Below are 15,341 nucleotides of genomic sequence, written 5' to 3' on the forward strand. Positions count from 1 at the left end.
AGGCCGGCAGCCTGGGAGGATTCAACACACCTTGTTACTCTTCTTCAGTAAAATCTTGTACACCCAAGTACTTCTCTGCAACTACCACCACAACATTTATTTTCTGTATTTTATGTTCGATTTCTGCAGTACAGTTGATAATCATGGCTATGAATGCTTAGAAACCAACAGCATAACGGAAGCACATGTTATTCCTACTCACAGGTATTTACATTTACATTTAAGTCATTTAGCAGACGCTCTTATCCAGAGCGACTTACAAATTGGTGCATTCACCTTATGATATCCAGTGGAACAACCACTTTACAATAATGCATCTAAATCTTTTAAGGGGGGGGTTAGAAGGATTACTTTATCCTATCCTAGGTATTCCTTAAAGAGGTGGGGTTTCAGGTGTCTCCGGAAAGTGGTGATTGACTCCGCTGTCCTGGCGTCGTGAGGGAGCTTGTTCCACCATTGGGGTGCCAGAGCAGCGAACAGTTTTGACTGGGCTGAGCGGGAACCTAGCTTCCTCAGAGGTAGGGGGGCCAGCAGGCCAGAGGTGGATGAACGCAGTGCCCTTGTTTGGGTGTAGGGCCTGATCAGAGCCTGAAGGTACGGTGGTGCCGTTCCCCTCACAGCTCCGTAGGCAAGCACCATGGTCTTGTAGCGGATGCGAGCTTCAACTGGAAGCCAGTGGAGAGAGCGGAGGAGCGGGGTGACGTGAGAGAACTTGGGAAGGTTGAACACCAGACGGGCTGCGGCGTTCTGGATGAGTTGTAGGGGTTTAATGGCACAGGCAGGGAGCCCAGCCAACAGCGAGTTGCAGTAATCCAGACGGGAGATGACAAGTGCCTGGATTAGGACCTGCGCCACTTCCTGTGTGAGGCAGGGTCGTACTCTGCGAATGTTGTAGAGCATGAACCTACAGGATCGGGTCACCGCCTTGATGTTAGTTGAGAACGACAGGGTGTTGTCCAGGATCACGCCAAGGTTCTTAGCACTCTGGGAGGAGGACACAAGGGAGTTGTCAACCGTGATGGCGAGATCATGGAACGGGCAGTCCTTCCCCGGGAGGAAGAGCAGCTCCGTCTTGCCGAGGTTCAGCTTGAGGTGGTGATCCGTCATCCACACTGATATGTCTGACAGACATGCAGAGATGCGATTCGCCGCCTGGTTATCAGAAGGGGGAAAGGAGAAGATTAATTGTGTGTCGTCTGCATAGCAATGATAGGAGAGACCATGTGAGGATATGACAGAGCCAAGTGACTTGGTGTATAGCGAGAATAGGAGAGGGCCTAGAACAGAGCCCTGGGGGACACCAGTGGTGAGAGCGCATGGTGCGGAGACAGATTCTCGCCACGCCACCTGGTAGGAGCGACCTGTCAGGTAGGACGCAATCCAAGCTAATCAAAGGTAGCCTCTTAGGATCGCTTGACCTACTCACAGAGAGCCTCTTAGGATCCTCACCCTACATATGACACCTTCTGTACTACTCTGATTCTGGCAGCCTCAGCCTGCCTTTCTCTCACCGGACACTTCTTATCTCCGGCACCATGGGTAACCCTACAGTTAAAACACAACTTTTCCCACTGATACTACACATTCCTTTGTCTCATGCCCTCCTGCACACTTCTCACATCTAGGAATCTCCCACATACAAACTGCTGCAACATGACCAAAAGCTTGGCACCTAAAACACCGTAATGGGTTTGGGACAAAATCACTGGATAACTGACACATCTAACTTGACTTTGTCAGGTATTGATGCTGCATCAAAATTCAGCAGGACAAAGGCCCTCCCGAGTGGCGCAGCGGTCTAAGGCACTGCATCACAGTGCTTGAGGCATCACTACGATCCCAGGCTGTGTGACAGCCGGCCGTGACCGGGAGATTGGCCCAGTGGGTTAAGCGAGCAGTGTGTCAAGAAGTAGTGTGGCTTGGCAGGGTCGTGTTTCGGAGGACACATTGCTCTCAAACTTCGCCTCTCCTGAGTTCGTAGGGGAGTTGCAGCGATGGGACAAGACTGTAGCTACCGATTGGATATCACGAAATTCGGGAGAAAAAGGGGTAGAAGTACAAACAAACAAAAATAAATTCAGCAGGACAGACAGTATCTTCTGTTTCACCACACTCTCCACCAGGTCTGCATCTCCCCAAACGGAGGGCATCGCAGACACCGGGAATCTTCCATTTCAGTTGATCCTCCTCAGCATAACCCCACCCCAGTTATCACTTCTTTCACTGGCACCCTGCTGCAGAGAGAGCAGTCACAGTTCTTGTCCCTAGGTGGGTGGTGCGGAGCGCCCACTCCCTCTGGATGGAAGAAACGCAAAAGTCCACTTCACCTGTCGCCAACTTAATCTCCACCCAACCTGACACCAGCATATAGATCAGCCAGAAGGTAAGGATTCATTCTCTCCAAAAACCTCACTCCCACTGGGCCAGAATCATCTTTGTCATCATCGGGATGAGGCTCTAACTCGGCTGTCTTCACCGCTTATGCCACCGGAGGTAATTAATCCTCTCTTGTCAGGTTCAATTTCTGAGCTATTGGAATACATTTTTTTATTTTTGCACATGACGCCAATCTATCTCAACACACGCTTCCCTTTATACTCAACTCCTTTCCTGATTCTTCTCTGTCCATTTCCACATCTCCACACTCTTGCCGCTCCTAAATCCGCTGTAGTAGAAAACTGTTCAAATGGTTCTTGTATCTTGAATTTGGCGCAATGTCACGTCGACTCAAAAAGCTCTACCAACCACCATTACTCCTGTGCTACTACCGAACTGGATCATGTCTAGATGGGATCCAGCTTTTGTCAAATTGACAGAGACTTTTCTCACGTTTTGTTGTGTTACAGCCTGAATTTCAAATGGTTTAAATTGAGATTTTTGGTCACTGGCCCACACACACCCATAATGTCAAATTGGAATTAGGTTTTTAGAAATGTTTACAAATAAATGAAAAGCTGAAGTCCATAATATTTAATCTCTTGAATTCAGGGTAAAAATGTGCTTAAAAAGTCAATGTATTTGTATTATGGATCCCCATTAGCTGCTGTTCAGTCGAGTGGTCAGGTGCCACAAAAATTGGCTCAGAACAGGGCAGCACAATTGGCAGTTTATACAATTTTAAAAACATTACAATACATTCACAGATTTCACAACACACTGTGTGCCCTCAGGCCCCTACTCCACCACTACCACATATCTATAGTACTAAATCCATGTGTATGTGTGTGTATAGTGTGTATGTTATCGTGTGTGTGTGCATGTGTCTTTGCCTATGTTTGTATTGCTTCACAGTCCCCACTGTTCCATAAGGTATTTTTTAAATCTGTTTTTCATTCTAATTTTACTGCTTGCATCAGTTACTTGATGTGGAATAGAGTTCCATGTAGTCATGGCTCTATATAGTACTGTGCGCCTCCCATAGTCTTTTCTGGACTTGGGCACTGTGAAGAGACCCCTTGTGGGGTATGCATGGGTGACCGAGCTGTGTGCTAGTAGTTCAGACAGCTCGGTGCATTCAACATTTCAATACCTCTCATAAATACAAGTAGTGATGAAGTCAATCTCTCCTCCTTTGAGCCAGTAGATTTTCAAATCAAATGTATTTATATAGCCCTTCTTACATCTGCTGATATATCAAAGTGTTATACAGAAATCCAGCCTAAAACCCCAAACAGCAAGCAATGCAGGTGTAGAAGCACGGTGGCTAGGAAAAACTCCCAAGAAAGGCCAAAACCTAGGAAGAAACCTAGAGAGGAACCAGGCTATGAGGGGTGTCCAGTCCTCTTCTGGCTGTGCTGGGTGGAGATTATAACAGAACATGTCCAAGTTGTTCAAATGTTCATAAATGACCAGCATGGTCAAATAATAGTAATCACAGTGAACAGGTCAGGGTTCCATAGCCGCAGGCAGAACAGTTGAAACTGGAGCAGCAGCATGGCCAGGTGGACTGGAGACAACAAGGAGTCATCATTCCAGGTAGTCCTGAGGCATGGTCCTAGGGCTCAGGTCCTCTGAGAGAGAGAAAGAGAGAATTAGAGAGAGCATACTTAAATTCACACAGGAAACCGGATAAGACAGGAGAAATACTCCAGATATAACAGACTGACCCTAGCCCCCCGACACATAAACTACTGCAGCATAAATACTGGAGGCTGAGACAGGAAGGGTCAGGAGACACTGTGGCCCCATCCAATGATACCCCAGACAGGGCCAAACAGGTAGGATATAACCCCACCCACTTTGCCAAAGCACAGCCCCCACACCACTAGAGGGATATCTTCAACCACCAACATACCATCCTGAGACAAGGTCGAGTATAGCCCACAAAGATCTCCGCCATGGCACAACCCAAGGGTGGGCACCAACCAAGACAGGAAACCACGTCAGTGACTCAACCCACTCAAGTGACGCACCCCTCCTAGGGACGGCATGGAAGAGCACCAGTAAGCCAGTGACTCATCCCTGTAATAGGGTTAGAGGCAGAGAATCCCAGTGGAGAGAGGGGAACCGGCCAGGCAGAGACAGCAAGGGTGGTTCGTTGCTCCAGTGCATTTCCATTCACCTTCACACTCCTGGGCCAGACTACACTCAATCATAGGACCTACTGAAGAGATGAGTCTTGACCAAGTCTGCGTCTCTCGCATGGGTAGGCAAACCATTCTATAAAAATGGAGCTCTATAGGAGAAAGCCCTGCCTCCAGCTGTTTGCTTAGAAATTCTTGGGACAATTAGGAGGCCTGCTTCTTGTGACCATAGTGTATGTGTAGGTATGTATGGCAGGACCAAATCGGAAAGATAGGTAGGAGCAAGCCCATGTAATGCTTTGTAGGTTAGCAGTAAAACCTTGAAATCAGCCCTTGCCTTAACAGGAAGCCAGTGTAGGGACGCTAGCACTGGAGTAATATGATCAAATCTTTTGGTTCTAGTCAGGATTCTAGCAACCGTATTTAGCACTAACTGAAGTTTATTTAGTGCTTTATCCGGGTAGCCGGAAAGTAGAGCATTGCAGTAGTCTAACCTAGAAGTAACAAAAGCATGGATTAATTTATCTGCATCATTTTTGGACAGAAAATTTCAGATTTTTGCAATGTTACGTAAATGGAAAAAAGCTGTCCTTGAAACAGTCTTGATATGTTCGTCAAAAGAGAGATCAGGGTCCAGAGTAACGCAGAGGTCCTTCACAGTTTTATTTGAGACGACTGTACAACCATCAAGATTAATTGTCAGATTCAACAGAAGATCTCCTTTTTTCTTGGGACCTAGAACAAACATCTCTGTTTTGTCCGAGTATAAAATTAGAAAGTTTGCAGCCATCCACTTCCTTATGTCTGAAACACAGGCTTCCAGCGAGGGCAATTTTGGGGCTTCACCATGTTTCATTGAAATGTACAGCTGTGTGTCATCTGCATAGCAGTGAAAGTTAACATTATGTTTTCAAATGACATCCCCAAGAGGAGAAATATATAGTGAAAACAATAGTGGTCCTAAAACGGAACCTTGAGGAACACCGAAATTTACATTTGATTTGTCAGAGGACAAACCATTCACAGAGACAAACTGATATCTTTCCAACAGATAAGATCTAAACCAGGCCAGAACTTGTCCGTGTAGACCACTTTGGGTTTCCAATCTCTCCAAAAGAATGTGGTGATCGATGGTATCAAAAGCAGCACTAAGGTCTAGGAGCAGCCTCTGATGCAGAGCCTCTGTTTGACGCCATTAAAAGGTCATTTACCACCTTCACAAGTGCAGTCTCAGTGCTATGATGAGGTCTAAAACCAGACTGAAGCATTTTGTATACATTGTTTGTCTTCAGGAAAGCAGTGAGTTGCTTCGCAACAGCTTTTTAATTTTTTTTGAGAGGAATGGGAGATTCGATATAGGCCGATAATTTTTTATATTTTCTGGGTCAAGGTTTGGCTTTTTCAAGAGAGGCTTTATTACTGCCACTTTTAGTGAGTTTGGTACACATCCGGTGGATAGAGAGCCATTTATTATGTTCAACATAGGAGGGCCAAGCACAGGAAGCAGGTCTTTCAGTAGTTTAGTTGGAATAGGGTCCAGTATGCCGCTTGAAGGTTTAGAGGCAATGATTATTTTCATCATTGTATCAAGAGATATAGTACTAAAACACTTGAGTGTCTCCCTTGATCCTAGGTCCTGGCAGAGTTGGGCAGACTCAGGACAACTGAGCTTTGGAGGAATATGCAGATTTAAAGAGGAGTCCGTAATTTGCTTTCTAATGATCATGATCTTTTCCTCAAAGAAGTTCATGAATTTATTACTGCTGAAGTGAAAGCCATCCTCTCTTGGGGAATGCTGCGTTTTAGTTAGCTTTGCTACAGTATCAAAAACTTTTTGGGATTGTTCTTATTTTCCTCAATTAAGTTGGAAAAATAGGATGATCGAGCAGCAGTGAGGGCTCTTTGATATGGAAGACTTCCAGTTTAGTGTGGCGCCATTTCCGTTCCAAATTTTCTGGAAGCTTGCTTCAGAGCCCAGGTATTTTCTCTATACCAGGGAGCTAGTTTCTTATGAGCCGTGTGGCTCAGTTGGTAGAGCATGGTGTTTGCAACGCCAGGGTTGTGGGTTCGATTCCCACGGGGGACCACTATGGGGAAAAAAATGTATGCTCTGGATAAGAGCGTCTGCTAAATTACTAAAATGTAAAATGTTATGACAAATGTTTTTAGGAGTGCAACTGCATCTAGGGTAATGCGCAAGGTTAAATTGAGTTCCTCAGTTAGGTGGTTAACAGATTTTTGTCCTCTGACGTCCTTGGGTAGGTAGAGGGAGTCTGGAAGGGCATCAAGGAATCTTTGGGTTGTCTGAGAATTTATATCACGACTTTTGATGCTCCTTGGTAGAGGTCTGAGCAGATTATTTGTTGCGATTGCAAACGTAATAAAATGGTTGTCCGATAGTCCAGGATTATGAGGAAAAACATTAAGATCCACAACATTTTTTCCATGGGACAAAACTAGGTCCAGAGTATGACTGTGGCAGTGAGTAGGTCCAGAGGCATGTTGGACAAAACCCACTGAGTTGATAATGGCTCCAAAAGCCTTTTGGAGTGGGTCTGTGGACTTTTCCACGTGAATATTAAAGTCACCAAATATTATAATATTTTCTGCTATGACTACAAGGTCCGATAGGAATTCAGGGAACTCAGTGAGGAACGCTGTATATGGCCCATTAGGCCTGTAAACAGTAGATATAAAAAGTGATCGAGTAGGCTGCATAGATTTCATGACTAGAAGCTTAAAAGACGAAAACGTCGCTTTTTTTTGTAAATTGAAATTTGCTATCGTAAATGTTAGCAACACCTCCGCCTTTGAGGGATGCGCGGGGGATATTGTCACTAGTGTAACCAGGAGGTGAGGCCTCATTTAACACAGTAAATTCATCAGGCTTAAGCCATGTTTCAGTCAGGCCAATCACATCAAGATTATGATCAGTGATTAGTTCATTGACTATAACTGCCTTGGAAGTGAGGGATCTAACATTAAGTAGCCCTATTTTGAGATGTGAGGTATCACGATCTCTTTCAATAATGGCAGGAATGGAGGAGGTCTTTATTCTAGTGAGATTGCTAAGGCGAACACCGCCATGTTTAGTTTTGCCCAACCTAGGTCGAGGCACAGACACGGTCTCAATGGGGATAGCTGAGCTGACTACACTGACTGTGCTAGTGGCACAGCCTGCTGCCTGGCCTGCACCCTATTTCATTGTGGAGCTAGGGGAGTTAGAGCCCTGTCTATGTTCGTAGATAAGATGAGAGCACCCCTCCAGCTAGGATGGAGTCCGTCACTCCTCAACAGGCCAGGCTTGGTCCTGTTTGTGGGTGAGTCCCAGAAAGAGGGCCAATTATCTACAAATTCTATCTTTTGGGAGGGGCAGAAAACAGTATTCAACCAGCGATTGTTGTGAGACTCTGCTGTTGAGCTCATCACTCCCCCTAACTGGGAGGGGGCCAGAGACAATTACTCAATGCCGTCACATCTTTCTAGCTGATTTACACGCTGAAGCTATGTTGCGCTTGGTGACCTCTGACTGTTTCATCCTAACATCGTTGGTGCCGACGTGGATAACAATATCCCTATACTCTTTACACTCTGCAATTTTTTTGCTTTAGCCAGCACCATCTTCAGATTAGCCTTAACGTCGGTAGCCCTGCCCCCTGGTAAACAGTGTATGATCGCTGGATGATTCATTTTAAGTCTAATACTGCGGGTAATGGAGTCACCAATGACTAGGGATTTCAATTTGTCAGAGCTAATGGTGGGAGGCTTCGACGTCTCAGACCCCGTAACGGGAGGAGTAGAGACCAGAGAAGGCTCGGCCTCTGACTCCGACTCGCTGCTTAATGGGGAGAACTGGTTGAAAGTTTATTTCGGCTGAATGAGCGACACCGGTTGAGCATTCCTACAGCATTTCCCTCCAGAAGCCATGAGAAAGTTGTCTGGCTGCAGGGACCATGCGAGGGGATTTATACTACTATCTGTACTTACTGGTGGCACAGACGCTGTTTCATCCTTTCCTACACTGAAATTACCCTTGCCTAACGATTGTGTCTGAAGCTGGGCTTGCAGCACAGCTTTCCTCGCCGTAAGGTGATCGTTCTCCTGTATATTATGAGTACAGCGACTGCAATTAGAAGGCATCATGTTAATGTTACTACTTAGCTTCGGCTGTTGGACGTCCTGACGAACCATGTCCAGATAAAGCGTCCGGAGTGAAAAAGTTGAATGAAAAAAGTTGAGTGAGGGAAAAACTAAAAATATAAATGGTAATTAAAAAGTAAAAACCGTAAAGTTGTCAGGTAGCAAAGTAAGGTTAGCAACAAAACGCACAGCAGCACGTAAACAAGTCTGCAAGTTGTGACCGGAAATGACACAATATTGACATACATATTATCTCTGTGTACTTCCAGGGGCCAGCCGTGCTGCCCTGTTCTGAGCCAATTGTAATTTTCTTAAGTCCTTTCATAATTTGGTCTGATATACTTAGGTGTGTAGTGTCAGCGTTTGTTGCTGGCATGTCATCCCTAAGTTTGCTTATCTTGCCAATGAGAAAGTAGTTGAAGTATTTGGCAATATCAGTGGGCTTTGTGATGAATGAGCCATCTGATCCAATGAATGATGGTGCCGAGTTGGCTTTTTTCCCAAAATGTAATTTAAGATGCCCCAAAGCTTTTTACTATCATTCTTTATATAATTTATCTTTGTTTCATAGTATAGTTTATTTTTATTTAGCTTAGTCACGGTTTCTTAATTTGAAGTACATTTGCCAATCAGTTGCCAGACTTATTTGCCATACCTGTTGCCTCATCCCTCTCAACCATACAATTTTTTAATTCCTCATCAATCCAAGGGAATTTAACAGTTTTTACAGTCATTTTCTTAATGGGTGCGTGCTTATTAGTAACTGGAACAAACAATTGTATAAATGTGTCAAGTGCAGCATCTGGTTGCTCCTCATTACACACCACAGACCAGCAAATATTCTTTACATCATCAACATATGAATCATTACAAAACATATTGTGTGACCACTTATACACTATATTAGGCCCAGCCTTTGGAACTTTGGTTTTCCTAGATATGGCTATTATATTGGGATCACTACATCCTATGGATTTGGATACTGCTTTAAAGCTAATTTCTGCATCATTAGTAAAGATGTGATCAATCCATGTTGATGATTTAATTCCTGTGATGTTTATAACTTCCCTGGTAGGTTAACTGATAACCTGAACCAGGTTGCAGGCACTGGTTACAGTTTGACATTTTTTCTTGAGTGGGCAGCCTGATGAGAGACAGTCAATATTTAAATCACCCAGAAAATATACTTCTCTGTTGATATCACATATATTATCAAGCATTTCACACATATTATCCAGATACTGACTGTTAGCACTTGGTGGTTTTAGCAGCTTCCCACAATAATGGGCTTTAGGTGAGGCAGATGAACCTGTAGCCATATTACTTTAACAATATTTAACATTAGATCGTCTCTAAGCTTTACAGGAACATGGTTCTGAATATAGACCGCAACACCACCCCCGTTAGCATTTCTGTCTTTTCGGTAGATGTTATAACCATGTATTGCTACCACTGTATCATCAAAGGTATTATCTAAGTGAGTTTCAGAGACAGTCAGATTATGAATGCCATCTGTTACAAGCAAGTTATTGACTTCATGGACCTTGTTTCTCAAGCTGCATATGTTAATATGAGATATTTTTAGCACTTTTCTGGGTTGCTTGATTGTTTTTAATGCTTATCAGAATAGACTTGCTCATGTTATTTATATCGGAGCTGATCGTGCAGGGTGAGCAGCACAAATTGGTCTTCCTACTAGGGCACACCGCCTCAGTGCTAACAGTGTAAATTTGGTTCATTGGCCCATGATTACTGCATACAATAGCTGTAGGATAAACAGAGGTATTCGGTGCAATTAGGGGCACATAAATTAAGTTACATTGTTTGCCAATGCCCCTAGGATAATATACAATTCATGCAGCGTTATGAGGATTCATTGTCACAATGGTAGGGATTAACTGAGTTGGTCTTGGATCATTGAAAAGTCATTGTTTCAATGCAGCCTTGAGTCCAGGAGCCAAGATGATTTGGATGGACTCCGTCATTCCTGTAGAGCAGAGGTTCCCAAACGTTTTATAGTCCGGACCCCTTCAAACATTCAACCTCCAGCTGCGTACTCCCTCTAGCACCAGGGTCAGTGCACTCTCAAATGTTGTTTTTCGCATCATTGTAAGCCTGCCACACACACACGATACGATACATTTATTAAACATAAGAATGAGTGTTTTTGTCACAACCCGGCTCGTGGGAAGTGACATAGAGCTCTGAAAGGACCAGGGCACAAATAATAATATAATAATAATAATCAATAATTTTGCTCTTTATTTAGACATATATTTATCTTACATATAAAACTATATTTGTTCATCAAAAATTGTGAATACCTCACCACAGGTTAATGAGAAGGGTGTGCTTGAAAGGATGCACATAACTCTGCAATGTTGGGTTGTATTGGAGAGAGTCTCAGTCTTAAATCATTTTCCACACACAGTCTGTGCCTGTATTAAGTTTTCATGCTAGTGAGGGCCGAGAATCCACTCTCACATAGGTATGTGGTATGGTGGAAAATTGCAAGATTATGTTATAATACTTTTATTGCATCAAATGGTTGTTTTATGCAACATCCTCAGTAGAACACACACACAATAGTTATAAGAATAGAGGATTCTTATAACTATTGTGTGTGTGTTCTACTGAGGATGGGTCTCTTGGAGATAACACTGACAGGAGATTTACTACGTCTTTTGGGTGATAAAACCTAAAGAGACCGCATTCCAGAGCATGACTTAATGTTTCTGTTCTATATGGTACCAGGGAGAGATGACCCCAGGGCCAGACCCTGGTCTGTTCACAAAGATATCTGTTTTTACAGCAGGTACTATCTGCTGTGAATTATAAGTATCTGTCATACAAATCTTAACCTTGTGACCCATTCTATACGTCTGTTGTTCGTCATGTAGGTTGAAAGGGGTGTATCTTGGCTATAAAATACCTTTTACTTTTGTCTCGGGGCTCTCAACGAATCATCTGAGCGTGATTTGTCAACCAGCCATCATTATCGTAGAGCACTCAATCGATTCACTTTATATGTGTGCGTTGTATTGACCTGCTCCCTTATTAATAAGTGATTAAAGATTTAGTTTAACTATAACTCTGACTTGTGTGATAAGTTTGTCTCTCCTCATTTGATAGTAAAGAAATTAACCACCACAGGTTGCAAAGGCCATCCGTGTCTTAACAGCGCAATTTGTCAAGGCAAGTGCAGCCCTATCCAGAAATCTGCCAGAGGCTTCTGATTTAAATTCAATTTACACATAACCGCTTGTTGCAATTTCAATGAGGCTCTCTTGTTCAGATATCGGTAAGTGGACTGGAGGCAGGGCATGAAAGGGATAACGAATCTACCGTAAATTCCGGACTATAAGCCGCAACTTTTTTCCCAGGCTTTGAACCTCGCGGCTTAAACAATGACATGGCTAATATATGGATTTTTCCCGCTTTCAATTAAAAAAAAAAAAAAAACACATTCTGTGACGTGCTCAGTTTTTTGGCGGCATGAAGCTTTCATTAGACCAATGAAATTGCCGAATGGGTTAAGGTCAAACAACTTTTTTGTTTACGGTTTAGATTAAATCGAGCACTCTCAAACTTCCCATCATTCTGATTACGGTAGTCATTTTGTCACCCTCATCATGGCAAAGACACGGAGAAATGCATATGATGCAGCTTTCAAGTTGAAGGCGATTGATCTGGCTGTTGGAAAAGGAAATAGAGCTGCTGCACGGGAGCTTGGTCTTAATGAGTAGATGATAAGACGTTGGAAACAGCAGCATGAGGAATTGACTCAGTGCAAAAAGACAACTAAAGCTTACTGCTCATTTTAAATTTTTTGTTACAAGCCGTGTTTCGTTATAGCCTATTTATTTTTGTTACAAGCCGTGTTTCGTTAAAGCCTATTTATTTTTGTTACAAGCCGTGTTTCGTTAAAGCCTGTGTAAAGTAAATTTGTTTGAATGTACCGGTAGGCACCTGCGGCTTATAGACATGTGCGGCTTATTTATGTTCAAAATAAAAACATTTTTTAAATTCAGTGGGTGCGGCTTATATTCAGGTGCGCTTAATAGTCTGGAAATTACGGTAATTGTTTGTGTCGTTCGTTTCGGGAAAGTATCTGCGTAATTGCGCACCCAGCTCACTCGGGTGCTTTGCTATATCACATTTGACATTGTCTGTAAACTTGACTTCATTTGCACACAAATCATACAATGATGAAAAGACCTTTGTGTTGTCCTTGTTAATGCAGACATAAAATAGCTCCAACTTCTTAATCATAGCCTCAACTTTGTCCAGCACATTGAATATACAGTTGAAGTCGGAAGTTTACATACACTTAGGTTGGAGTCATTAAAACTTGTTTTTCAACCACTCCACAAATTTCTTGTCCACAAACTATAGTTTTGGCAAGTCAGTTAGGACATCTACTTTGTGCATGACACAAGTAATTTTTCTAACAATTGTTTACAGACAGATTATTTCACTTATAATTCACTGTATCACAATTCCAGTGGGTCAGAAGTTTACATACACTAAGTTGACTGTGCCTTTAAACAGCTTGGACAATTCCAGAAAATTATGTCATGGCTTTAGAAGCTTCTGATAGGCTAATTGACATAATTTGAGTCAACTGGAGGTGTTACCGTGGATGTATTTCAAGGCCTACCTTCAAACTCAGTGCCTCTTGACGTCATGGGAAAATCAAAAGAAATCAGCCAAGACCTCAAAGAAAATTGTAGACCTCCACAAGTCTGGTTCATCCTTGGGAACATTTTCCAAATGCCTGAAGGTACCACGAACACAGGCAAAAGCCCAAAGGAAAACCTGGTTCAGTCTGCTTTCCAATAGACACTGGGGAATGAATTCACCTTTCAGCAGAACAATAACTTAAAACACAAGGTCAAATCTACACTGGAGTTGCTTACCAAGACAACATTGAATGTTCATGGGTGACCTATTTATAGTTTTTACTTAATTTGGCCTGAAAGTCAATGGCAAAACTTGAAAATGACTATCTAGCAATGGTCAACAATCAACTTGACAGAGCTTGAGGTGCTACTACAAAGTATTGACTTGGGTTCATTTTCAATTAATTAGATTCTTTTCTCTGGAAACATGTTTTCACTTTGTCATTATGGGGTATTGTGTGTAGATGGGTGAGTATTTAAAAAAAAAGTTTTTTATCCATTTTGAATTCAGGCTGTAACACTTCAAAATGTGGAATAAGTCAAGGGGTATGAATACTTTGTGAAGGCACTGAAGAAGGTCCCTCAGTCAAGTATTGCATTTCAAGCACAGATTCTCCTACTATGGGGCTTTTCTAAATCCTCATCAAGAAGGGCAGTGATTGGTAGATGGGTAACAGTAACATTGGACTGCGTCAAATCAGTCCTTCATGGTCGAATTGCTGCAAAGAAACCACTACTAATGGACACAAATAATAATAAACTTGCTTGGGCCAAGAAATACATGCAATGGACATTAGACCGGTGGAAATCTGTCCTTTGGTCCAAATGTGAGATTTTTGGTTCCAACCACCGTGTCTTTGTGAGACGCAGAGTAGGTGAACGGATGATCTCCGCATGTGTGGTTCCCACCGTGAAGCGTGGAGGAGGTGGTGCTTTGCTGGTGAAACTGACAGTGATTTATTTAGAATTCAAGGCACACTTAACCAGCATGGCTACCACAGCATTCTGCAGCGATACGCCAGAACGACAGATTTTTACCTTGTCAGCTCGGGGATTCGATCTTGCAACCTTTCAGTTACTAGTCCAACGTGCTAACCACTAGGCTACCTGCAGCCCCCCCAAAAAAAGAAAAAAAAAGAAACTACTCTTACAGTAATTATATACTTTGCACACTAACTGACGCCCGTTTGGAGTAAGATTTTTTTTTATGTATTTACATGTAAATGTCTTGGACCTTCGTGTATTTTTGTCGGAACCAGGCCACCTTGGAAAGGGAGTTGGGCCTGTTTGTGGCACGCTTGTAAGGCTCTGAATGTCCAAAAGGGGTCCCCACCCGTCTCCTACTGTTGTTCTCCTCTGCTGTCGTCCGGTATCTGCTGACTTGTCGTGTAGTCCTGAACAGAACTACAGAGTTTATTCTACTTCTATTCCCTCTGGAAGATGCTTATTTGAAGATAGGCTAGCCAGCCGTGTTGATGGTTCCCAATGGGGTGATGAGAGTAGTAGAATACGATGGTTTGAAGAGAGCAGTAGAATGGTCCCACTTAAATTCACTTTTCTAGATACTTTACTTAGGACAACTAATCTGCCGTACCAGTGATCGTCCGGGAGGTAACTTTATCGTCTCTACCTTGTGTTGAGGTTCAAAGTAAACAGGAAGCCAGTGTAGAATCTTGACTAGAACCCCCAAAAAATGTCATATTACTCCAGTGCTAGCCTCAGCCGTATTTTAAAATTGATTAAATCTTTTTTCCCTCATCAATCTATACAATACCCCATGATGTCAAAGCAAAAACTGTTTAAGACATTTTTGCTAATTTAGTTTTAAAAACGGAAAAATCACATTTACATAAGTATTCAGACCCTTTACTCAGTACTTTGTTGAAGCACCTTTGGCAGGGATTACAGCCTTCTTGGTTATGACGCAACAAGCTTGGCACACTTGTATTTGGAGAGTTTATCCCATTCTTCTCTGCAGATCCTCTCAAGCTCTGTC

Source organism: Salmo salar, chromosome ssa21, assembly GCF_905237065.1.
Source record: "Salmo salar chromosome ssa21, Ssal_v3.1, whole genome shotgun sequence".
In the NCBI taxonomy this organism is placed as follows: Eukaryota; Metazoa; Chordata; class Actinopteri; order Salmoniformes; family Salmonidae; genus Salmo; species Salmo salar.